This window comes from Diabrotica virgifera, chromosome 3 (assembly GCF_917563875.1).
Source record: "Diabrotica virgifera virgifera chromosome 3, PGI_DIABVI_V3a".
Taxonomy (NCBI): domain Eukaryota; kingdom Metazoa; phylum Arthropoda; class Insecta; order Coleoptera; family Chrysomelidae; genus Diabrotica; species Diabrotica virgifera.
The window spans coordinates 11422569-11449482 of NC_065445.1; the positions used below are offsets into that span (position 1 = coordinate 11422569).

A 26914-nucleotide genomic window follows, 5' to 3' on the forward strand; every position below is an offset into this window, starting at 1 on the left:
CCAAATAGGTGATATTGTTGACTCTTTCTAACTTCATATATCCTGATGTTCATTGGTTGTAACTCCGTTTTGGTTACAACCATAAGATTTGCCTTAGAAGTACATATTAAGTTTTTATATTCAACACATAGTCCAGTCGGCAAGTACTTTTAGCGACGAAAAATTCCGAAGATAATGAAATTTTAGGGTGTTGTTTGTACATGTTTAGTGATGTCAAATCCAAGTTTTCGACCTCGAGGAGGTTGTGGAAAATTTTTGGCGGCCGAAAAACCTCGAAATTTTCGGACTTGTTTCAGTTTGTTGCTCATAACTCTAAAACGGTCAATCCTACGTGAAAAGCTATTCTACAGTAATTTAAAGAAGGCACAATTTCCCGTCGATCAAAAAAAAAAGTCCGGAATCGGTCCAATAGATAAACTTTTACGGGCGATCAAAGTTTGGCAACACCTCTTACCTTCACATGATTCACCACACCCTCTGTCAACGATGATCTGCATATGAAACACTCCTCTCTCGTAGGTGTTGACGAAGTTGAGGCCATGTTTTCTTCACTACACTACTAACAACTATATACTACTGTACACACACTACTATAATATACTATAATAATAACTATATAGTAACGAACGTTTTGGAAGGATATCAAGTAAAACTAGAAAACTTCGCACGATAAATACGACCCGATACTTTGGGAGGCTTCTACACAACTGGCTAAATATTTATATTTGTTTTTACTTCTGAAGGGACGAGGTCGAAAGGGAGGAGGGAAAAGGAAGGGTGAAGGGAGAAAGAAGGGAGGATTGACCCAACCAAATCATACTTTTGACGTATTTCCCGTTAGCTTTTATTGCTTTCACCTTAAAACTATTCAGTAAAAGGTCATTTGCCTACTGAAAGGATTAACCTATTGTTGCATAGAAAACAGTTTCAACTTATACCTGTAAAAGATAAGTGAACTTTTAGTCAGGGAATTCCTTTAAAATGTGTTCAATTTTTATAAACAATAGCCATTGATTCAAGTGTTTTTATTTTCTGGCAAATAAAATGAAAATTTCCAATCAAATTAGTTTTTTTTTTCACATATACATTTTGGATATTTTTCCTCTTATTCAAAAGAACACTAACTTTTACAACTATTTTATTTTAATTTTATTTTGCTTTTCGTCATAACATCAGTCAGATTTTAGTAGTATTTATTAAATAATATTGACAACCGTTATAAAATATACATGAATTTATTAAATAAATGCAATAAAAGTAAGGAGTTTGAAGTTTTAAATTAACTTGAAAATATGAATCGGGTTTTAGGGTCCTGGGGTGAGAGCACGCCAAATAGAATTCTATTTTGCTGACGTCACAAAATCGAATTTCACAATGGGAGAATCGACGGTTGCTAGGCAACGTGACGTCACTAAAATAGAATTCTATTTGGCGTGCTCTCACCCCTGCACTGAATGTGTTAACTCTGCGGTATAATATTTACGTGTATTTATATTTGTATATATTATCAATTCTATCAATAAACCGCAAAATGTAGGTGCAACCTTATTTTTTTAATCACTTTGTGTATCAAATACAAATTCAACTTAAATATGTTCAATCAGTTTTTATTTATATATCAATACATTCGTTTTTGCTTCATTAAGAATTGAAGAAAAAGTATTTAAGAAATTTAAGCCTTCTTTCAGCTTTAGAGGCGCATTTTTCGCTCAAAGCAAGATATGTTGCATATTCATAACCTTCTATCTTTTACCGTAAGTTTGATAGAATAAAAGATTTTACATTAGGGAACCAGTTCAAAAAACATATTAAAAATTGGAACAACGGGATTATTTCTTAGTTGACCCATTTTTTTACGCTATTTGCACTGGCCTATACCTACAGATATTTTCTACTAAAGGATAATAAATCCTGACCGATGAAATATCCTGATAATATGGATACGGTAGATTTAAATACATATATCTTCAATAATCCTACATACATAGGTAAATCCTTATTACGTCCCTAGGTCGATACGGAATGGTATCAGAGACGATTGTGGGTTATAGGGTTGAATAAGCCCCAGGAAAGAGCATAAAACCAGGTGGGAGCTACTTTCGAGAAACGCCAATTTAAAAAAAACAGGTTCTAAAATTTCAAAAATTAGGCCAATTTTAAAATTTTTGTGGTTTTTGAACTCTCTTGTTGATGCTCTACAACTTTTAGGGAGGGGGTAGGCAATTGGGAGTGATGCTGTAAAGCTACAGCACTTTGAAAATGAGGTTATGCCAGATTTTAACAAAATTAGAAAAAATTGTCATTTTTTGATCGCCCGTAAAAGTTTATCTATTGGACCGATTCCGGACTTTTTTTTTGATCGACGGGAAATTGTGCCGTCTTTAAATTACTCTATGATAGCTTTTCACGTAGGATTGACCGTTTTAGAGTTAAGAGCGACAAACTGAAACAAGTCTGAAAATTTCGAGGTTTTTCGGCCGTCAAAAATTTTCCACAACCTCCTCGAGGTCGAAAACTTGGATTTGACATCAGTAAACATGTACAAACAACATCCTAAAATTTCATTAACTTCGGAATTTTTCGTCGTGACGCCCCTTTTCCACAACCTGCCGACTGGACTAACATGTTTTGGTCAACCTGTTTAGAAGTCGTTGCAACTCATTTTCATTGGAAGTAATTAGAACCGTGTCGTATGCGTTTCCGAGATTGTTGACATTAATTCCGTTGATTTTAATGCCTACATCTTCATATAAGGCTTCTTTGAAAATAAATTCGGAGTAGATATTAAAAAGTAGAGGCGATAAAATACACCATTGTCTCACATCGTATCGTATGTCCACTGCTTCCGTCGTATTCTGACCAATTCGCATGTTTGCACATTGATGTCAATTCAAATTTTTGATAATACGAACGTCTGATCTCTTCATTGAGGATAATGTTTACTTTTTGTGTCAAGTAGTTCGCTTATTTTGCTGAAAATTCCACACCTGTAATTTTGAACCAATCAAAATACGTTATTTTGACAGATCACCATGGCAACGGAGGTATTTTATCGGAAATTTTTTGCTCGTGGGGTACCCAACAGCGAATTATAGTGGAAATTTTTTGACGTTTACAATAACAGAACATTTTTGACAGACTGGTTTTTATTTGTTTACATAATTTAGTTTTGATTCATTTTCTATCACTTGTAGTTACTCAAAACTTATGTAAAATTGAAGAATATATTATTTTCTATCTTGAAATGGTATTCCCATGCAACTACAATGAGTAGAAATTACGAATTTGAAAGCCTAAATAATTGCTGACAAAGCTATGGCGCGCTATTAATCTGTTCATGCAGCTTTGGATTTTCAAATGCAAATTTGGTGTGGAATTTTCTTACCGAATACCACGCGAAGTCATGTCTCCTACCCTCGTCTGCGACTCGGGAAATTTTCAAAATATTCATGATCTCAAAAAAATTTCCGGAAATAATTTGACCTCTAGTGGTATTACTAGTGAAAATTTCATCTGGCCCGATTGCTTTCATATTATTTGATAATTTTATGGCTCTTTCTATTTTTCTATTTCATCGAAAGTTACGTTTGAACTACTTAGTCGATATATTTTCGATTTCAATTTTTGATCTTTTGTCATCAAACATATTCTCTACACATATATTCCCTCCATTTCTCCAGTATGTCTTGATCATTGGTGATAATCTTTCCTTGTTTATTAACTAAACCTACTTGCAGTTGACGAGTTGACTTTTGTAAAGGTTGCACCTTTTTGTACATATTAAACATGTCATTATTTTTCTGCAGTTTTCTATTTCAAGACATTTGCTGCTGTAACATGATTCTTTTGTATCCCGGATTTTCCTTCTGATTTCTTTATTGATTTTGTAATATTTTTCTGAATTTGGATCACAGAGAAAAAGAACAGAGAAGAACAGCAAGGATTCAAAAAAGACAGGTCGACGACGGACGCAATATTTGTCATGAAACAAGTGAAAGAGAAGTCGATAGAATATAACAAACCCGCATATATTTGTTTAGTAGACCTAACGAAAGCTTTTGAAAGAGTCAGACTTAGCCATATATTACAGAAAATGAAGCAAAAAAGGATACCGGCAAACATTGTGGAAGTCATAAAACAAATGAACAATAACAACACGACAAAAGTTAAAACAAACGACATCACTATGGCCGACATACCAACACCCAGGGCCGTGCGGTGCTATGATGCGGTGAGACAGCCGCATCAGGCGGCATCACAAGGGGGCGGCATAATCAGTAAAATCAAAATACAAATTGAGCCTTTCAATAATTATTATTAGTATATAAAGGACCAAGTGTCAGCCTAAAATATTTAACTGGTGAAGGTTTAACAGAACTTATTTTGACAAATTAAAAAAAAAATAGTTCGTGATTTAAAACGGCTCAGAGGACAAGGTTATGATAACGGGGTTAATAATATGAAAGGAATAAGAAAGCGTGTGCAAAACAGAATATTTGATAAATGTCCGAGGGCGTTTTACGTGCTCTGCGCATGCCACCTCATAAATGACGCAGCGTCTTCTACAGAAACAACAAACTTTTTTTTGTATTATACAAGAACTGTACACTTTTTTTCTGGTTTTACAAAGCGTTGAAAAATTCTGAAAAAAAAAACATGTTTCGCAACTCACACTAAAACCGTTAAGTACTACTAGATGGTTAAGTCGAATAGATGCATTGAAACCTCAAAGATTTCAATTTTGTGAAATACATAATGCCTTATTAGAAATAATAGAAGACGTCAACAATAATCCAGAAACTATAGTCAAAGCACGAGGATTAGTAAAATATATTAAAAATTATAAATTTATATGCGGTGTAGTTCTTTGGCATGATATTTTATTTTATATAAATTCAGTCTCGAAGATGTTGCAACATGTAACTATACATTTGTCAGATTGTGTAAAAATGTCAGAAACTATGGAAAAATGAAAATTTACTGACAATTTGGCTATGATCAAATGAAAACAGAGAAAGCTAAATTTAAAGTAAATTTTTTCATCTAATATTTTAAACATTGCCTCTAATTCTTTGATTGATCGATTTTCGCTTTTAGAAACTCATAATAACAATTTTAAATTTTTATATGATATTTTTAAATTGAGGAAAATATAAGTAAAGGGAAAGATGATAAAATACTAGAAAAATATTAGAAAATATTCATTCAATACTTTTCATAGAAAAATAATCGGATATGGAGGCAAATTATTTTCTAGAAGATTTATTGCATGATATGAATCCAATGATCCCAAATGAAACCATGAAACCTTTAGAGGTTTTGAACTATTTGTGCCAAAATAACCTAATTTCTTTATACCCAAATATAGTTGTATCACTAATGGCTGGTATTATCTGTTCCGATTAAAACCCGGTTAGAGGAATTTTGTCATGCGAGGTGCAGAAAGTACCGGCCCTAAGAACTTTATTAACACTCTCTGTCTCGGTAGCTTGGGGAAAGAAGTTTTTCAAAATTAAAAATGAATAAAAACTATTTACGAAGCTCCATAAGACAAACAAAACTAAAAAAATTAGCTCTTATTTCAATAGAGTCCTCACTAGCTGCTACTTTATACTACACCAATCTGATTGACGAGTTGGCCAAAATTAAAATCAAAAGGATAAAATTGTAATTTTCATAAATGTTATTTAATGTTAATACATATTATTTCATTTAATTTAAAGTATTTATGGTTTTGTTTTCAAAATAAAAGTTTCCGTTCATTTTGTGTAAATTCATTTAATAAAAATAAATACTAGTATCATAAATACTAGTTTCAATAATATTTAGGGGGCGGCATTTCGAAGACTTGCATCATATTGAAAAGATGTACCGCACGGCTCTGCCAACACCAGGGGGAATCAGGCAGGGAGACAGCCTCAGGCCTCAGCCCATTTCTATTTATTATGCTAATGGATGAAATAATAGAAGATGTGGAACCGCTACAACTAGGATACAGATTCGGTCACAGTAGAATCAGTATAGTGTACTATGCGGATGATGCAACCCTGATTTCAGAGAATGAGGATGACCTACAAAGACAACTTTATCGATTCTATCAAGCATGTCGACGACTTAACATGAACATATCCACCAAGAAAACAAAATGCATTACCGTTGCGAAAGATCCAATTAGATGCAAGCTCGTGGTAGAGGGGAAACCCATAGAACAGCTAAACCAGTTCAAATATCTAGGTGTAGATTTATCAAGTTATCATGACCCAGCCAGAGGCCTAAGAGGACAAATAAACAAGGTCGCAGTCATGTCCGGATGTTTGAGAGATGTGGTCTGGAATAACCCATATATGAGCATGGACAGCAAAGTTAGAATTTATAGAACATGCATCAGACCTGTTATGACCTATGGTGTTGAATCAAGAGAAGACACCAATAAAACCAAAAGCATGCTACGAACAGTCGGAATGAAGACACTAAGAGCAATAACAGGAAGGGATAGAATAAGAAACAACATCATCAGGGAGCAATGTGGCGTGCAAGATGTAGTAGGATGGGGTAGGCAAAGACGAAGAGAATGATTAAGTCATGTAAAAAGAATGGAGGATCACAGACTACCAAGAATTGCGCTAGAAGGAAAACCAGCAGGCAAGCGTCCACTGGAGACAGTACCAAAAAGATGGGGAGATAGGTGGCAGTTTACCTCTCAAGAAATACTTCAACGTCGGAATTAACAGATCGACAGATCTACAACAAGTATAAGAAGAAGAATATTTTTCTGTTTTCGTGTGTTTTCTCCAATACCCGTTCCCTTTTTCTTTGCCTCCGAGGGAAGGCTACACCTAATTTCCGGTTTTTTATAACCTTTATGATTTCTTGTTTGTTTCTAAAAGCTTGTATGTTCCAAATACTTAGTCCCTTGTTCATTTACCTAGCTGTTTTCGTTTACCGTAGTTTCCCTCCAATATTCGAGTCATATCAGTTCTGCGGTCATTTTTACAAGTGTAAGGGAGCTAGACTTACGATTCAACACCTATCTTTGAGGGGCCAGGTATCTTCGTTTGGTTCTTCTCCGTTGACCTGTCAGGATCCCTAAAGCACTCAAGCTCCATCTGTGCATCAAGGTGAAGGGACATCGGGGGAAATACTAAGGATTAATATTGTTCTGGGATTTTATCATTACAGAAAAAACGTACATAAATATGTAACATATTGCACCAAACTTTCTTATATTTCAGTCCCTTTGTATGAAATTCTGTTTTGTTTGAATTTTATTTCTTCGATATCCATTATTCTGAATTCAGTTCTAATAATTCGTTCTACCAAGTATCAAGTAGTAGGAATACCTACACGAAAACATTTTTAACATAACCTTCACAATCGTAGTTGTTACGCCACTGCTTTCTTAACTAGCTTTACCTTTAGCAATTGTTAGCTTTTCACTATTTATTTTGATTTGAATCTGAACGCAGTCTAAATAGGTGATAAAATCCTTGGAAAAATAACAAAGGACGGACCAGTCAAGCGTTTCTAGATCGTGGAGAAAGATATTCTACCCCAGACGAGTCTGTATTTTAAAAATAGCCCTTTTATACGACGTCCTTTAGTAAAATGCAACACGTGCACACCAAATTTCTTTTGTCAAAACAAAAATTTGAGGCTGAATGTTTGGTTTACGCCCTAAGAATTTTGAGTGACTTGAGTTTAGTGTAGTCAATTTAGAAAAGTCAATTAAATCGAAATAGTTTCAAAAGACAGACATCAAATGGGAAGATTTGTGTTCCACATTTGTACCAAAGCTATTAGTCTTGGTTAATTATACAGGGGTTTTATTCTAAAGAAACACCAAATCTTACGATTAACCATATTCAACCAAATCTCACAACCACAGTGTAACTAAAGTACATTACATTGAGTTTTAAATGTTAATTTTCTAATATTTCTCTGTTTACCTGAGTCGTTCTTCGTTATCTTTGACAATATTGTTTCTTCTTTAACTGTTTAAATGTCTGTATAAAAATGATTTTTTTTAACTATTTTTGGTGCATCTCAGAAATTCCCGATACAATGTGGATTACGTCAGAGGGACACCATATCACCAAAACTGTTCACTACACTTTTGTAATATATAATGTTAGAGGGAAAAACTGGCCGACAAGGGCATAAACATAAACTGAGGATAGTTTGGCCACCTACCCGAGGTTTGCAGATGATATTGTGCTAATAGCTGATAGGATAGATGAGGCCAAATAACTTTTAAATTAGTTCTACATTTCCTCGTTAGAAGGGGGATTGAAAATAAATATAATATTATAAACGTCAAACCTCTCCAAACGATCCACTTCGCAGCGTAGTCGTCGGCGCTAGAAAATCGCCTGTTTCAGCCACTCTGTGGATCCACAGAGTAGCCCTGCAGAGTGGTTGTATATCTAAAACCTAGATCAGGGGTCACCAATTATATTTCCTGAGGGTCCGTTTCGAAAACCTATGACACTTCCGGGGTCTGGAGTTAAGAGTTAACACTACCTGTCTGGTTGTTCCAATTCGGTAAACAAATCAGAAGGGTGCAGTGCGAAATTTTTAGGCAGAAATTGTTTTTAACAGTTTTTTAATATGTAAATCAAAAACATCACCTTTTTTGCTCCCGAAAATATGTTTTTAGCATTTTTGGGTCATCTTGAACAAAGAAGATTTTCTGTCATTTGTCTCAAAACTTGATGGATTTCAAGTTTTAAGCGATTTATAATCTGAAAAATGCAAAAATAAGCATTTTCATGTGAAAATTCGTGTGTACATTATTATTTTTGCGGTGGTCAAATGCCTAAATTAAAATTTAAACATTCAATTTCAAGATTCTGATGAGTTATCGGGGTTGATTTCAATTTCGGCCGTTTGTTTTTATTGGCGTATTTAATTAGCACATTGGCAATAATTAATTGAATAAATAAGTAAATCATTAAGAAAAAAATATATGTTAATAATAAAGTATAAAATTTTAATAAATGTGAAGTATTTGTTGGGCAATTTTCGCATAAGTACGTATGATATGTATAATAAGTGTGACAGAGACGCACCATAAATTGCGATGTGCGGCGGCTTAAAAGTCGAGTGGACTCGCATAATAAGCAATTAAAAAACAACGGTCTATATTGAAGTAAGCTTCGATTACTCGTTAGAATCTTGAAATTTAATGCATAAACTTCAATTTAGGCACTTGGCAACCTGAAAACTAATAACTAACATATGAGTTTTCAAACCACGAAAATGCGTAAGTATTTTCACATTTTTCAGATTTTAAATCGCTTATAACTCGACATCTATCACCTTTTGAAAAAAATGACAAGTGAACTTTTTTTTAAATACAATTTTCGGGGCTAAAAGGTAATTTTGTATTTGTATAAAAAAATTGTTTTGCCCGGCATCCCACGCCCCTTCTGATTTGTTTAAGGGTACATTTTTTAACAGGAAATCCACAAAAAAACCTAATAAGAAAATTTGTCATTCGGAAGCGGTCTGACAACATGGAATACTATGGAAAGGAAACCTAATAATATCCGATTATTTTTTGGCCACTGTAGAGTTGAATATTTTCCTGGTACAATAAATAAAATATAAATCCATTGTGTATTGTTTTGATGTTATTATCAGTACCACAGAACTCACAGAAGTATTGTAAATTATTATTGAGAATATTTTAAATGTTAGGGATTTATAGTTTTGATGTTAATAACGTCTTTCTCAAGCTTTTAGACATCTTCAGTTTTGTACATAGTTATTAACTTTCTTGAAATCCAGTTATTAAAACAGAAATTTAAAATAAATAATCATACTTAGTACGAAATGGTAAATAATTTGTTATCTTTTCTACATTAGTTTCAATGCAAGCTGTTTATTGCAAACTTATTAAATCTGAAAACTATTTTAATTACATGCACACCTGAAAAGTTCTCCCACTTAACATATAGTAGAGAGGAAATGAGTATAAAAAACGCACATGACAATAATTTTATATTACCTACAGTTTACTTAAATTCAAAATTAATGATTATAATAAATATAACAATAAAGGGAAAACTCTTTACAAAATTAAATTATCAGTGAGAAAAATGACATTTTTTATTATGTACAACCTGTCTGAAGTTTGGAGTGAGTTTGGTGCAACTGATTCTCGTTGAGGAGTTGAGATATTCATCTGTTAGCTGAGATCTGGACCGATTTTTAATAAAGTCCATTCTTGATAATGCGGCTTCACACACATAAGTTGAGTCAAACATAATATACAATTTCATTGCCAAACATTTTCAAAATTGTCAAACGCTATATACTGAATTTAATGACGGTCCGCACAAAAGTAGCTCACGGTCCGGATGCGGACCGCGGTCCGCTAATTGGTGTCCCCTGACCTAGATGATAACAAATCTTGTAATTAGCGAAGATATATGCGTAGGAACAAGATCCATAGACTAGGCAATGGCCTATAAATGCCTAGGTCATGAAATGCGCATAGAAAAAGATCACCAAACTATTGAGCTTCTCGGACTGACATGAACAGCCTTCGGCAAATTGAATTACATTTTCAAATCGTCGGCTATACCAATAAGACTTAAAAAAAACCTTTAATCAGTGTATTGCCAGTGTTGACTTTTTCTTCTTCTTTGTGTGTCGTGCTTGTTTTCAAGCGTTGGCTATCGTCGTATTAACAAGCTGATGAAATGTTTCTCGGTCCGCAGCTATATGAAACAATTCCTCGACCGTTCGACCTCCCCTTTGTCTAATGTTACGCAGCCAGGACAATTGTTTTCTTCCAACCCAGCGTTTTCCTTCGAGTGTTGACTTACGGAGCGAAAATGTTGACCATGACAAGAAGAACAGCGCAAAGGATCCATGTGCGTGTGGCTCAAGGGATGATGGAGTGTGCTACGTTGGGCGTTTCACTGCGAGAAGATCAGGAGTGGCTGATGCTGTAGAGAGAATAGTAACACTGAAGTGGAACTTGGCAGATCACGCGGCTCGAATGACAAATAACATATGGACAAAGCGGATACTGGAATGGAGACCAAGAGATGATGCTTACCGAAGCAGACGTCGCTCACCAACACGTTAGACTGACGATCTAAAAGGTTGCCAAAAGAACTGGATGCAAGAGGCATAAGATCGAAAGAGATGGAAAATTATGAGGGAGATCTATGTCCAGCAGTGGACAAGCAAAGATTGAATGATGAGGTACCTTTATAATCGTAAGCAAAACTCTATTTCTGTACTACTAACTGTGGAAAATCTCTTACATACTCCCACATTTCTATACAGCATAATCTAACGCCCGCCGCTCAATTTATTTTCGCATACTCAATGACTGTTGCACATGTCAGTCGAAAATATTTATCGATATTTCGTAAAATGTAAACGTCTCTCCTGCAAAAAAACAAAAACACAAACAGGAATCGTAAACACAAACACATTGATCCGACGCAGGCTTAGAACTTTCAAGTTTATGTTGTACGATACATGAAACACGTCATATTTCTGTTAATGTGCCCCAAAAATAACATTCACTTAGCCAAATACTATGTAATTACGAGGGGTGTTGCATTAATTTACAACAAACAACTAGAAATTAAAAATAAAGTTATAAATTCAGGTATTCAAACATAAATTGGTACATCTGAGGAGTGGTGCCTGTCTCAAGGCGGGATGAATATTTATTAATGTCTAATTTACACAGTTATTCAATTGCTTCTGGGAAACATTCCACAAAGTCCTGGAGGTTCCCACGGTAGGCACGATTTGGTAAAAGTCTGAAACACGATGGTTTATGGTCTGTCGAGGGTCTGGGTGATCCGCAATCGCACTGTGGACCTTCTGCGCTGCTCCATTTGAATATAGAATTCGCACATTTACCATGTACGTATGCGAGGTAAGCCTCGCCCAGGTAAGATCGAGGCAGATTTGATGCGATGTGTTGACCTGGGGTGGATATGTAAGTGGTCGACAAGTAAGAGACAGATTTCAGCATGGTTTCAGGTGGCGTGGAAATAAGGACAAAAAGTCGTTGAAAAAGTTTATTAAACAAATTGAAAATTGTAGTAAAAGCAAACATTTTTAATAAAAAGGAACTTAAAAATAAAATTGAAATTACAAAGTATCAACGAAAAATTGAATCGTAAAAAGCTTTACAAAATCCAGGAATTATATGTTTTGAAAGCAATTGTTTCAAATCTTTTAGTTTGTTATCACCTAAAGGAATTTTTGAAGAGTAAGCCCTACGCAGATGGCATTTTGGTGAAAACTATTCAGACGAACTCCGATTCTTTCTTTTTTGGCAAACATCAACTTTCGTCCACGTTGGTTGTTTATAACTTTATTTATACAGGAAGTAATCTTTCCCTTTTAAGATTTAAATTAACATTACTTCAGTTATCATTAAGTTAAACATCCAGTCCATTTCATTGTACAGCGCTTTTACATCGTAAAACTCGGTGAAATCCATTTCTTGAACCGTTAAAGGAGCTCCTGTTTTTTTAGCATTCCTAATTAATTATTTCTTGACTAAGAGAGCATTAACAAGTATTGGTGTTTGGGGATCTTGGTGTATATTTATGTCTGCTTCTTCTTCTTCTGACGATGATGATACCTCAGTAGTGGAAGAATGATAGTGTTCACTGGAACATTTATCATGCATTTAAATCTAATAATATCATAAAAATAGTACTTACATAAAATGCACTTACGTCAATGTTGCCCCACAATAAGGCGAAATCCAGATGAAAAATGACACAGAATAGAGTTACGTCAAGGTTTCAATACCATAAAATAAAACTGCGTCAATGTAGTACCGTAGGTACAAGCACACACTCGACTTATCGAAGCACAACTGTACATTATGTCATTGTTTCTCCGAGGTCGGCTGATTTTTCAACTATGACGCATCTGCTAACTGGTGGCTAAAAGCTGAACAATACGTCTGATAGTGATCTGTCGAATGGGGTAACCAAGTTTGGACCCAGTGACGACATAAACTCATTTTCTATAAATTTGCAGTTACGTCAATGTTCCACCGGGACACCGAATATATAGAGACCTCAGACTGGGAATGATAGTGTTCACTGGAACATTTATCATGCATTTAAATCTAATAATATCATAAAAATAGTACTTACATAAAATGCACTTACGTCAATGTTGCCCCACAATAAGGCGAAATCCAGATGAAAAATGACACAAAATACAGTTACGTCAAGGTTTCAATAACATAAAATAAAATTGCGTCAATGTAGCACCGTAACTACAAGCACACACTCGACTTATCGAAGCACAACTGTACATTATGTCATTGTTTCTCCGAGGTCGGCTGATTTTTCAACTATGACGCATCTGCTAAATGGTGGCTAAAAGCTGAACAATACGTCTGATAGTGATCTGTCGAATGGGGTAACCACGTTTGGAACCAGTGACGACATAAACTCATTTTCTATAAATTTGCAGTTACGTCAATGTTCCACCGGGACAGCGAATATATAGAGACCTCAGACTGGGCGACTGGGGAATAGAGTGCTGTGGAGGTCGAAAACGGCAAATTCATAATGAGGAAAAGCCGAAGAAGAAGAAGAAGATGATAAAGGAGCTATGTCAGCGTCTATATTCAAGACTTTGAATATGAGGTAGGAATGGAAGAATCGGTCTTGGGTGGGCAGCATACGGAAAACTGAGAGCAACTTTTAAAAATGAGCTGCTCACATGCTTGAAGAGAAAAGTAATTGATCAATGCATCCTCACAGTGTTGACATACGGAGCAGAAACACTTACCTTAACAAAAGCCTCGGTTACGAAATTGAGAGTCACACAAAGAATAATAGAGCGATCCATGTTAGGAATAACACTGCTAGACAAAATAAAAAACGAAGAGATTAGAAGAAGAACCAAGGTGACTGACGTCATCGAAAGGATAGCCAGACTAAAATGGAGATGGCATGATACATAGCTGTAATGACAGATGGGCGATGCTCAAAGAAGTTACTGAAATGGAAACCAAGGGAAGACAAGAGAAGCGTCGGTCGACCACCTACACGATGGAATGACGGTGTAAGAAGGCTAAATAAAAACTGGATGAGAGCGGCACAAGATAGACGGGGTTGGAAACAGCGAGAGGAGACCTATGTTCAGCAGTGGACTTTTGAGACTGGATGATGATGGAAACGTAAAACGTTTATTTCTAAAATCTACTGCAAATTAAACGTAAAATAGAAAGTTATACAAAATAATCTTGTTGATTGACATGCTTCAACTTCTATTACTGAATAATACACAAGTAAAGGAACAATGAAGAGAACATCCCTCGTACCTCAAAAGTAACCTTAATTTTGCCTAATGCAACATACGTAATAATCCTGAAAGCATCATTAAACTTTGTTGGCACTGGCACACTACAGCCGTTTGCACTTGTGCCCTCCGAATAAAATAGCTACTTTTGCGTTTCGCTTTGCGAACATCTTCCACTGTATTATTTTCATTTCTAATTAAACCTTGAACTGGAGTGAACTCTACGTTTTTGGATCATTGGAAACATCTTGTGGTGGATTTTTTCGTGAATGTTACAGGTTGTCTGGCGGTATGAATAGATAAATGTGCTGGTATACAATATTTTTTTATTATTAATAACTACTTCCAATATAGCTCGTTCGATTGCCCTCTGTGTTGTTCTTAATCTATTGGCTGACAACTCTGTAAGTGTCACGGTCTTCATTCCATAAGACATAACTGGTAGAATACATCTGTTGAATACTAGACTAATGTCCTTAGAGATACTGCTATTAAAATACTTCAGAAGAACCTCAGGAAAAGAAGTTTGGGAATAAAGAGACATGGTGCATGGTGGTGGCCAAACGAAGGTAAAAGATAAAGAAGACGAAAAAATTATATGAACAGTGGCAAGAAAACAAATCGGACACAGATCTTCAAAACTATATGGTCGCCAAAAAGGAAGCGAAAGTAGCAGTAGCAAAAGCTAAAGTAGAATCGTATGCGAATCTAAACGATAAACTTGATAAGAAGGCAATAGCTAAACATAGAGCCAAGAAAGGAAACAAAATAGATTAGACACATCCGAAATAAAAGTTCACGAAAAGGATGTCAAAAATAGATAGAAAAAGTAGTTTGACATGCAGTTTATAAAATAAAGAATTTGATAAAAAATCAGTTGAGTTAACAGAGACAGTAACAGGAATGGTTAGCAAAATAATAAACGAGGATGTGGTTAAAACACTTCAAAAAATAAAGAAAGAAAAGCAATCGGACCAGATGATATTCCTGGGGAAGTCTGAATAGCATTAAAAGAAACAGGAAGAAGTTGGCTAACAAGTTTACTTAATAATATAATTATAGAAGTGGGACAAATGTTAGACGAATGAAGAAGGAGTATATTAGTAACTGTTTACAAAAACAAGGGAGATATACCAACAATGCACAAACTACAGGACCATAAAACTACTTAGTCATTGACATTACAGGTTGGTATGAGCCAAAGTTTTTTTCAGAGTAATCTCTATTCAACTCTGTCTCTGGTAAACTATTCTCCACGTTCTAACTCCAAACTCTAATCGTGAAAATATGGGAGAGTGTAATTGATAGACGGATACGTGAAGAAACCGAAATATCCGAGAATCAGTTTGGCTTTATGCAGGGCAGATCAACAACAGATGTAATTTTCATTATAAGGCGGTTGATAGAAAAATACAGAAATAAAGAATCAAGCGCGAATTTATTATTTATTGATCTTGAGGAAGCATATGATAGGATTCCTCGAGAGATTCTGTGTTGGCGGTCAATAAGAAAAGAGTTTCCGGTGAATATGTAAAGATTGTGATAGTCATGCATAAGGGAGTAACAACTAGTGTTAAGATAGGTGCGGGAGGGACTGATAAAGTTCATGTGAAAGTAGGATTGCACCAAGGCTCGGTGCTTAGTCCTTATTTATTCTCATTAGTGTTGGATCAGATAACAGCGAAACTACAGACAGGGTAACATTCCCTTGTGCTTAATGTATGCTGATAACGTAGTATTGGTAGGAAATAGTGAAAGCGACTTAAAACAAAAACTGGAACAGCGAAGACAAGCTTTTGAGGAAAAAGGTTAAAATTTAGTAAGACAAATCCAGAGTATTTCATATGTTCATATAAAGATGGAGTGTACTAAAAATATAATGATATCCTTGAATGGTAAAATTGTTTTGAAAATAGTTTTAAGTACCTAGGATCGGTATTACAGAGTAGAGGGGAAATACATGAAGATTCATGCAGTAGAATTAGGGTTGGATGGATGAAGTGGAAGGAAGCGAGTGGTGTGTTGTGTGACAGAAAAATTCTAAAGAAGCTGAAGGGAAAATTCTATAAAACTGCTATGAGACCAGCTATGATGTACGGAACTGAATGTTGAACAGTTAAAAAGTAATAGGAAAGAAAAATTGGCCTTTTTTCAGCAGGATAAAATGAAGTCGACGCTGACAAATCACGTAAACACCAGTGATTGGTAAAATGTTTACGTGATACTAATTTTGAATGAAATGAGAATACATTTTAGAGTTAATGTACGCATGTGTTGTATCGCACTTAAATGTTACTCATATACAACAAAAGGCAATAAAATTGATTGATAGCTTTTGGATGTGTAAAAAATACTATAACTTAGTTCAACGTACGTGTTTTATTTTTGGCAAGTATAACACTAGTTGTAAAATCGAAATTACTGCCAGTATTCTTGAGAAATTGCTTTTGAAACAGTACAGTGGCGCAGAATTTACTAATATAAATTCCATGCGAGCATTCTCAGAATTAAGAATTTGGCTTATTATAAAATGCTGTCACAAAATGTTAAAATACTTTACCTTTTTGGCAAAAATCATCTCGATTTTTCTATTATCACATATCTTAACAAAATTTTAAATGGAATAAGTGTTTATCAACATTTAAATTTAAACCAAATAAAAGCAAAGAAAAGACTACTTACATAAACTTTATTGACATTTAAAAAAAGTAATTGGACTTCGTAAGTCCGGTACTACTTGTACTATTCCGGTGACTTTAAAACATTACTTCTGGTTGCTTTTCTCAAACCGGAAGTCCCAGGTCAAATGTCTCACCTTTAGTACCATCCTTGGATTATAAGCTTTCATTCGACACCTCATTTGTCATTCTACCTGGTATAATGACGGAGAAGTTATATTCGCGGTCGAACGGACAGACGGAGAGACAGCCTAGGTCAAATTTTTCACCTTTAGTACAATTCTTGGATTATAAGCTTTCATTGAACACTTAGTTTGTCATTCTACCTGGTACAAAGACGGAGGAGTTATATTCGCGCTTGGACGGACATGCGGACAGACAGCCTAGTTCAAATTTCTCACATTTAGTACCATCCTTGGATTATAAGCTTTCATTTGACACCTCACTTGTCATTCTACCTAGTATAATGGCGGAGGAGTTGTGTTTACAGACGGACAGACGGACGTGCATAATTCAAAGTTTCCACATTTTTTCAAAATTGGGTAAAAACAACAACTAAACCCTAAGAAAACATAACCTTAATAATGTTTAACATGTTCCCTCTCCCCAAACCACTTAATTATTTAGTATTTCCGCATTTATTTCTAATTAGGTACTTGTTCACAGCGACTAGGCATAATTAAAATCTAGCGTCGTATTTGGTCCTGATCAAATTTATCCTAAACATCTCTCACCATAATAATATGTCATAAAGAGAGACAGGTGTTAGTTGTTGACTTATTAGTTGATGATCAATAATATCCCCAGTTCATTGTTTGTATACCAACTTCGTTTTCCAGCATGTTTTTCTAAAACTCGAATTTTTTTATTTTCTGGAACTATTTCAAAGGTAAAATTTTCGTTTTTACGACCTGCCGTGCTTTTTTACACGTTCCTTATCGTGAAATCTAACAAACTTTCAAGTGACACGAAGGAAAAAATCACGGACACTGACCTCTTAACATTACATTATTTAGGTCATAATTAACACCATTAGGGAATCAGTAGCCCTTATTATGCTAAAATTTTGCGTCATAGCGCCATTGATGATGATGATGAGTTCCATTGGTCAGAACTGGCAATATTTATCACAAGAATCTACAGGTCGAGCAAGTCTCGTAAATTTCACGATTGCGAGCCACGCTTCACGCAACCGTGTTTGCGTACTTGTGTTTCGAGTTGCGTGGTCGTGCGGAGTTATATTTACCAATTCGCGCAATCGTACTTGAGACGCTGTGTCAGGTGAGGTGTTTGAAAATTTGTGTAACTTGATTCTGTGGTGTGAAGGTGGTTAAACTTTTGGTTTATTTTTTTTCGCAGAAAATTTTTAGATGAAGTAATTGTATGATGAAGATAACACAGAAAATACAAGAGGGCAGCATACTTTGCAAAACAACTGTTACAATTTGAAATCAACAAGTTGTTGTCTTGCAGGTAAAAAATGTGACTTTTTAAAAAAATTATATCTTGGAAACTAAAAATTATTTTTATTTATAATTGAAACATGTAAAAGTATAGTACTCTCAAAAAAATTTCAGCCAAAAATATTCATTTTTGTAGAGTTGACTGCAATTTTTCGACAACAGCCCTTTTTTGTGGTGAGCAGCATAACAAGTCCAGTCTCATCTGAAATCAAAGTTTCTTGTAGTTTATACCTCTGGCTAGTGAATGAACAAAGGATTTTTTATTAGTTGAGGTCATTTTTGTTTTATAAAAAAAAAACTACTTTAAAAATGAGAAAAATTGGGGTCAAAAATGTGTTTAAACTTATGTAAAATCTTCAAATTTCATTTTTTTAATTCCTTCGTTCATATTCTAGCCAGAGGTATAAACTACAAGAAACTTTTTGATTTCAGATGAGACTGGACTTAGTTATGCTGCCAACGCAAAAAAAACTTAAACTCTACAAAAATGAATATTTTTGGCTGAAACTTTTTTTGAGACTACCTTAAGTACTATACTTTTACATGTTCCAATTATAAATAAAAATAAATTTTAGTTTTCGAGATATCGTTTTTTAAAAAGTCACTTTTTTTACCCACAAGACCTATGTAACCCCTTAAAAAAATGTTTCGAAGAATATGTTTGATGGCCAAGATGCATACATATATTTAGAAGGAAAGTTCCTGATTTATGTAGTATAATACATAATACCAAAGAGGAAGTAGCCCTAAGCGCCGGACTCCACTTGCGATTTGTAGTTGTGAAGATTGAACACATTCTTTCAAATAGAAGTCAATCCATGATTATTTAGTCACAAATGGATTGACTTGTATTTGAAACAATGTGTTCAATCTTCCTGATTACAAATCGCAAGTGGAGTGCGGCGGTAATAACACCAAAATATTCCATATAGGTCCATAGAAGGTACACAGACATTGAAAAATTCCTGGAATATCCCCGAAAACATGTTCCCTGAACATCCCAGGAAAATCCTGTGTCAGCATTTTAAACATTACCTGAATGTCTTATTGGAACATTCCATGAATGTCCACGAATGTTCTCTGGACATTCAAAATATATTTTGTAGACATTCCCTGGATATACCAGAAATACAGTGATGAGCGCTCTAATAACCGGCAAAATAGCACAAAAGATGTATTAAGTAGTGAGATAAAAAGACATTGTATACATTTAGATTGTATTGATTGTGTACCACCTTCAGACGTATCAGACGAGTTTGGAAACTACCACTGTCACAGTGACAATTTTAGTTGACATACTCCTCCGATATGTGTAAAGGTGGGATCAATATAACGTAAATTTAAAGGTTAATTTCGCTAAATTTCCCAGCTCGACTAGTTTCATTTCTTTTTATCTCACAACTAAATATGTTGCCCATATTTTGCCGGTTATTAGGGCACTCATCACTGTACATCCTTGCTGATGTGACAATACCTCCTATCTGTTTTTTCATGAGTTTTGTATGAGAGATGGAAAAACATGTTTTAAGGTCACCTCCTATGTTCATATGTAAGTTTTGACTTGTTTTGTAGTTCATAGATAGTTTAATTTACTACAAAACAAGTCAAAAAATATCATATGAAAACAGGAGGTGACCCTAAGACAAGTTTTTAGTTTCTCTTACAAAACTCATGAAAAAAAAACAGATAGGATGTATTATTACATCACTGACGATATGTGGCCATACCAATTAATACATCCTTGATAAATATAAACATTTTTATTGAACAAAATCTTTTCATACATTTTTTTAATGCAATTTACTAATATTCCTAAATATTTCAAAAAAATGTGTCACATTTGCTTTGTAAACTTTTCTTTTGCCTTTCGTAGCCACATATTCCGTTTCCTTCCTGGTTTTTTGTAGACCACTTCTCTCAGCTGATTCTAAAAAAAAAATAAAATAAATGGTAATTTTTCTATCCTTTACAATTAACAATCAGAAGAAATATTATTTACAGATAATGATATGCATAATAATAATAGGTTTGTTCTAGCATCAGTTTCAAACAGTTTGAAACCATCAGCGAATAGTGGACCAGCGCGAGTAGAGGGGATCGCACTGGTGACTGTATTATGTTCTTTTACTGACCAACTGTTTGCTGACGGTTTTTGACTAGTTTGACTGTTTGCTAGAATAAACCTAATAATAATGAATATTTTGTATTTTGACAATGACATCTGATGTGGAAGTCAAAACATTAATAAAATTATTTTTTCAAGTTAACTTTCACATGCGCGTCTTAAAATTGTACTTTTAATACTTATATCATAAATAACTATTAAAACTATCTTAAGAGGAAACAGTATCGATCAACAGGTAGCGAAAATGTGTTCCAAGATTGCGGCTGTAATTTTGAATATTTTTTCGAGATATTTGGCACACATATTCTTAATATAATAAAGAATGGCGGTACAGAGCCCAATTTGAAAAATATATTAATATGTGGAAATTACTCTGTAATTAAATACAATATAAAAAAACGAGCTTGTACCGCCATTAAGAAGAACAAAAAATACACTTTCTTCAAATACAACTTTTTTATCCGATTTTGTGTTATTTTGGAACTACTAAAATTTTTTATTTCATTAGTAGTTCCAAAATTACACAAAATCTAGGCATCGGATAAAAAAGTTTATTTGAAGAAAGTGTATTTTTTTGTTCTTCTTAATGGCGGTACAGGCTCGTTTTTTAAATATTGTATAATTACAGAGTAATTTCCACATATTAATATATTTTTCAAATTGGGCTCTGTACCGCCATTCTTTATTATTTTACGAATACGTGTGCCAAATACTTCGAAAAAATATTCAAAATTACAGGAACACGTTTTGGCTACCTGTTGATCGCTACTGTATTAACTTAAAACATTGTAATTTGCTAAACCAGTATATTTTACTCTACTACTACTCTACTAGCTACCTCATTTTCCACTGTTTCTAAAGACTTGTTTACATGGGTAGAGTTTTGAGGAGAGTAGAGTAGAGGTAGTACTCTACCAAAAATGGCTTGATACCATTCACATGAGGAGAGTACAAGTATAGTACTGATGCTAGTATAGTGAAACCGATTTTTGTATTTTTAAACACTCTTGATTATAAGTGCACCTTAAATTCTTAATTTTTTGCTTAAGCTCGTTTACTCCAAAGCCCCCTTTGCCATTCTTTCGACAATTTCATCCTGCGCAGCTTGCTGCAAACTTTTATTTCTGTAGTATACACTACCTAAATTCCATAAACACTGGTATTCGCCGTATTATAGCTCTACAAGTTTTAAAGTTTCATCTTCGGTGAACTTCATTTTCACTATTTACACAAAACACAATTCCAGCCAGAATGACAGCGCCCCATGGACTCTCCTACCTACTCTATTCTGCCATAATTGAGCATGTTCCATGGGTAGAGTGTGCAGCCGAGTAGACATTTTGGCAGTAGTGGTGGTCATAGAGTAGTTACTTTGCCATAGGTTGCTAGTCACTCTACTTTAACTCCAACTATACACTCTACCAGCTATTCTACTGTGCTGAGCATTTTTACAGGTAGAGTTACTCTATCAAGTACTTGCATCATTACTCTACCCGTGTAAACAAGTCTTAAATCTACTGAATGAAAATCTACTTAATCTTAATCTACTCTTAATGAAAAATGTTAAAATCATTTACCCACCTAGTATTATTGTAGAATTTAAGACAGTCCAGTGCCTTATAAATAATTTCAATATGAATATTTTTTCCTTTAATTCTCCTTTGATACCACTCCAGTTTAGATTTTGGGGAACTTATTTCATTGTGTTTATAGCCCATATTTATTGAAGGAACCCAATCTGGAGATTGTTATTATCGATTAAGTCGGCTGGTTTTCCTATAAGATTAAAATGTTAACATCTTCAAAAATCGTTACTGTTGTAATTGTAACTTACCAGATATAAAATGATTACAGCAGACAGGACAGGAAAATTTTCATTTCGCTAGTAAAACCTGTACATTGTATTGCATTTAACCATTGTTGTCTCTCAGATACCTTATTTAGTTCAGTTTAAAAGTGAACTTTATCTTGACTTTATCACAATTAGGTACTTTGCATTTCACACTTCAAAACACAACACCATTGAAGCATATTATCTTTCTAAATTAATACTTCCAGAGAAAATGTTAAATTAATCTTTGTACAACACAAAATTACAAAGAAATACAACTAAAATTATCTAAAACTCATTAAGAACAGATAGAATAACATTTATCTTTTACACCCAGTAGCCATATTGACATATATTATTATGAATCAGTAGAAACGATTATATTTAAATTTGGTAAATATAACTCCGCACGACCACGCAACTCGAAACACAAGTACGCAAACACGGTTGCGTGAAGCGTGGCTCGCAATCGTGAAATTTACGAGACTTGCTCGACCTGTAGATTCTTGTATATTTATCTATCTATATGTAAAATGCCATAAGAGAGACGATCGTCGCAGTACATGCGATTTTCTTTAGAAAATAAAATTCAATTTTCACACAGATTTCCCCAAGAAACCCCACAGTTTTGACATATTTTACTCTCCATGAATTATTCATCTTCCAGTATCCTCACAGGTATAAGGGATAAAATCGTGAATTAAGTTCTATTAAAATCCGAAGGTCGACATCTACGAAGCATGTCGTGCGCGCTAGAAAATTGTCATCCAACGATATCATTAAAAAGTATTCAAGAAGCCCTTTCATCTACCCGACTGTTGTTAAAAACTAAATTCCAGTAGGCCTCTAAAAAACGCTACAAACGAAGACCACCTGCTAGTAAATCTTCCCGTGTCGGATTAACTCTTTTAAAAATATAACAAAAGGAAATATTTTTGTGAGCGGTATTAATGGTGAGACATTTTTGTGTAGATGCGACAGGTGGGTGATTAAAGATTAGTTCAAAGTGATGAAAAATAGTTTCCTGAATGTTTAACAAAGTTATCAACCAGTAAAATAAAATAATTGTGTTTGGATTTTCTAAAGAGAAAAAAATACATTTTAATGAATCATCATCATCAACTAGCCTATATTTGTCCACTGCTGAACGTAAGCCTCCCGTAAAAATTTCCACCTATTTCTATCTTGAGCTTCTTGCATCCAATTTGTGGTGATGCGCTTGATATCATCCGTCCATCTAGTCGGTGGTCGTCCTCTGCTTCGATATGCCTCCTGCCTTGGTCGCCATTCCAGAATCTTTTTGGTCCATCTGTCATCCGTCAGTCTGGCAACATGTCCTGCCCAAGCCCATTTAACCATGGCTATTCTTTCAACTGCCTCCGTGACTCCTGTTCTTCTTCTTATTTCTAGGTTCGGTACTTTATCTCTGATGGTAATACCTAACATTGATCTTTCCATAGCGCGTTGTGTAACTCTTATTTTATTTATTGTTCTTTTTGTCAGAGTTGGTGTTTCTGCACCACATGTAAGAACCGGCAAAACACACTGGTCAAAAACCTTTCTTTTTAAACAAACTGGAATATTAGACTTGAAAATGTTATTTAATCTACCGAAGGCAGCCCATGTGAGACCTATCCTTCTTTGTATTTCAGTTGTCTGGTTATCTCGGCCTAAGCGAATCTCATGCCCTAGATATTTGTAAACTATTACTTGGTCGATGCTATGACTCTCAATCTGAATTTTATCGCTGACTACAAGGTTGGTCATAAATTTTGTCTTTGAGGTGTTAATTTTAATACCAATTGTTTTTGACACTTTATAGAGCGTGTGCAGCATTTTTGTAGCTTTATCAACTCAGCTTTTTCTAGCTTTTTCAACTTTTCTAGCTTTTTTCAGATATTAAAACGATGTCATCGGCAAATCTTAGGTGGTTCAGATCCTCCCCGTTTATATTGATTCCCATATTATCCTCTCCTTCCATTTGCTTGAACATATATTCAAGAACAGCTGTAAACAATTTCGGGGAGATAGTATCACCCTGTCTAATTCCACGTTCTATGTTTTTCTCTAATGAATACTATTTATTAAATCTTTGGTTTTTATTTTCTAAAAGACAATAAGCATATTATCTGTTTTTGGTTATACAAATATTTCAGTTAATGTGTAACGATTCAAAAATCTTTTATTTTTTTTAATTCCATTAATTGAGAAAGCAGTAACTTATATGCGACCCTGTATAAGGCAGTGTTACCAATCGGCGGATCATTATCCGATTTGCGTATCTTTTTGAGAGTTGTCGTATCTTCTTCGTATCTTTAAATAAATCAGATATTTGCATACATTTTTCAGTGTTAGTCTACTATAACAGACTAATAAACTTAAAAAAAATCCGCTTCTCATTTGTATATTTCCAACAATACATTGCTTTTCTTTGATTCCTCCCAAATTTCTATAAATAACCTATATATTGGATGAATGTTAGCGACATCCGATACTTTTCATGGTAATTATTTAAGATAAGAAGGGACAAAAGGGACCTGTGCGATTCATTTTGTTTAGAATTTGAATGCACTCTGGTCCAATTCAAATTTCGAAAACAGCCGATTTTATTTATGGGTTTTTATTCTTTATACTTATAATAGCTACTGCACGATTTAGTTTTATTTTTATTGTATGTAGTGCAGTGCTTAGGTAAACGTCTGTTGAAAGTTTTGGTTTCTGAAAATACTTTTTTATAATGGATAAATGGTAAAATTAAAAAATGAAGTTAATATATATTTGTCTCTTAATTAAAACAAAAGTATTTTCATTGCTATCCGTTCTACCAAACGCTAGTGTCAACGGTGTAACCAGAATGATCCTAAGGGGGGTTACAACTATTGGAGGGTCTCTAGGGGATATGGAATAGTAATGGTGTTAAGCGTACAGAGCTCAAATTACATCCCAATGGGGGGTTACAACCCTCAAAACCCCCTCGTTACGCCACTGGCTAGTGTAGAAAGGGTTTTCAGTGTGTATTCAATATAAAAGCAGATAAAAGAAACCTCTTAAATACATCTACAATTAGGGCTTTATTGGTGACAAAATATGGTGTCGGTAATGCTGGCTGTGTAAACTTTACGGCAAATTTATGGCAAAATAAAAAATAAGAATTTTGTACTTTATTAAATTATGATTTGTGTGTTTTGGATTACGTACATGTTTAGGTTTTTAATGTTTTAAGACTGTCAGTTATTTTTCTACTGCTTTAGTTGAAATAAATCTTTAGTTGCTAAAAGAGCGTAGGGGCAAAATTTCGGACCAATAATTTTTAAACGCATTCATTTTTTTCGAATCCTGAGTAAACTAATAAATATTTTTGAAAAATTTAAACGCAGAACGAAAGATCACATTATTACCGAGGCCCAAAAGTCCCTTAGAATAAACAAAAAGGTTTTTTGAATGAGATATTTGAAATTAAAAATCACACTCAATTTCTTTTTTTTTTCACCGCTGTAACTTATTACAATAAACATTATAGAAGTCTTCAGGGACTTTCGGCCGTCGGTAATAATTTAATCTTTCAATTTTCGTTTAAATTTTTCAAAAATACTTTTTAAAAAATTAAGAACTAAAAAATTAGTTTTCTCAGGACTCGAAAAACTATTGACAAGAAATTTTGCGCCTACGCTCTTAATGTAGTTGTAGTTATTAATATTTAAAAGTGTTTTTTTTTACTTAAAAATAAATAAAAAGATTCAAATAATGAAATATTTAGATAATTTAACACTTAAAATAATACAAAATACGTACAATATAATAAAAGTAGGTAATAATAGGTAACATGAATTAATCAGCTAGGATACGAGATGTCAAACAAAAATTTTTAATAAACGGTAAAACAGAAAATCCAGTAGATTAAAAATTATTCTGTAATACGTAGTTAGATAAAAGAATAACATTGGCAACATTTATTTTAATTACAGAATCATTTTTGACGTAGCGTATCCCACGTTGTAACCAGGATGATAATAAGGGGGGAGGGGGTTACAACTACTGCTGGATTGCCTCTGGGAGGTATGCAATAAGAATGGTGTTAAGGTAGAGAGCTCAAAGTACATCCAAATGAGGGGGGGGGGTTAGAACCCCCAACCCCCTGGTTACGCCTATGAGCGTATCTTTTCGTGACAAATCGGATCTTTTTCGAGCGATCATCGGATAATCTAGAGAAATACGGTTGGCAACACTGGTATAAGGTCATAATTTGCATTTAAAAGATCTCCGAAGCAAATACTTTTCTTGTATTAGAATAAACATTCAGTGTCATGGCAAGGCAGGTGTGGCATACAATGCGTTGTTCCGTTGCGACGTCGCAACGCAACGCAGCGCAACGGACTAATGGGTCTCGACATAAGAGGATTAAAACTGCTAGTAAGCATTTGGCAAATTTCTCTGCCATATTCCTCTAAATTCCACCAATCTCTCACTAATAGATAAGAATCATGAGAACGAGGTGCAGTCTGAGACC

The 26914-nt window shown here is 34.4% G+C and overlaps 1 protein-coding gene and 1 long non-coding RNA gene across 2 annotated transcripts in view; both read right to left on the reverse strand.

Moving 5' to 3' along the window:
• The window catches only part of LOC114324165 (plasminogen), a 132147-nt gene that overhangs the window by 27473 nt on the left and 77760 nt on the right, over positions 1 to 26914 (reverse strand). The window lies entirely within an intron of this gene.
• LOC126881779 (uncharacterized) lies at positions 20197 to 22915 on the reverse strand. Its single transcript, XR_007696982.1, has 3 exons — positions 22411 to 22915; positions 22158 to 22352; positions 20197 to 20378 (listed from the first exon to the last, which is right to left on the reverse strand). It is a non-coding gene; the product is annotated as an uncharacterized LOC126881779 (long non-coding RNA).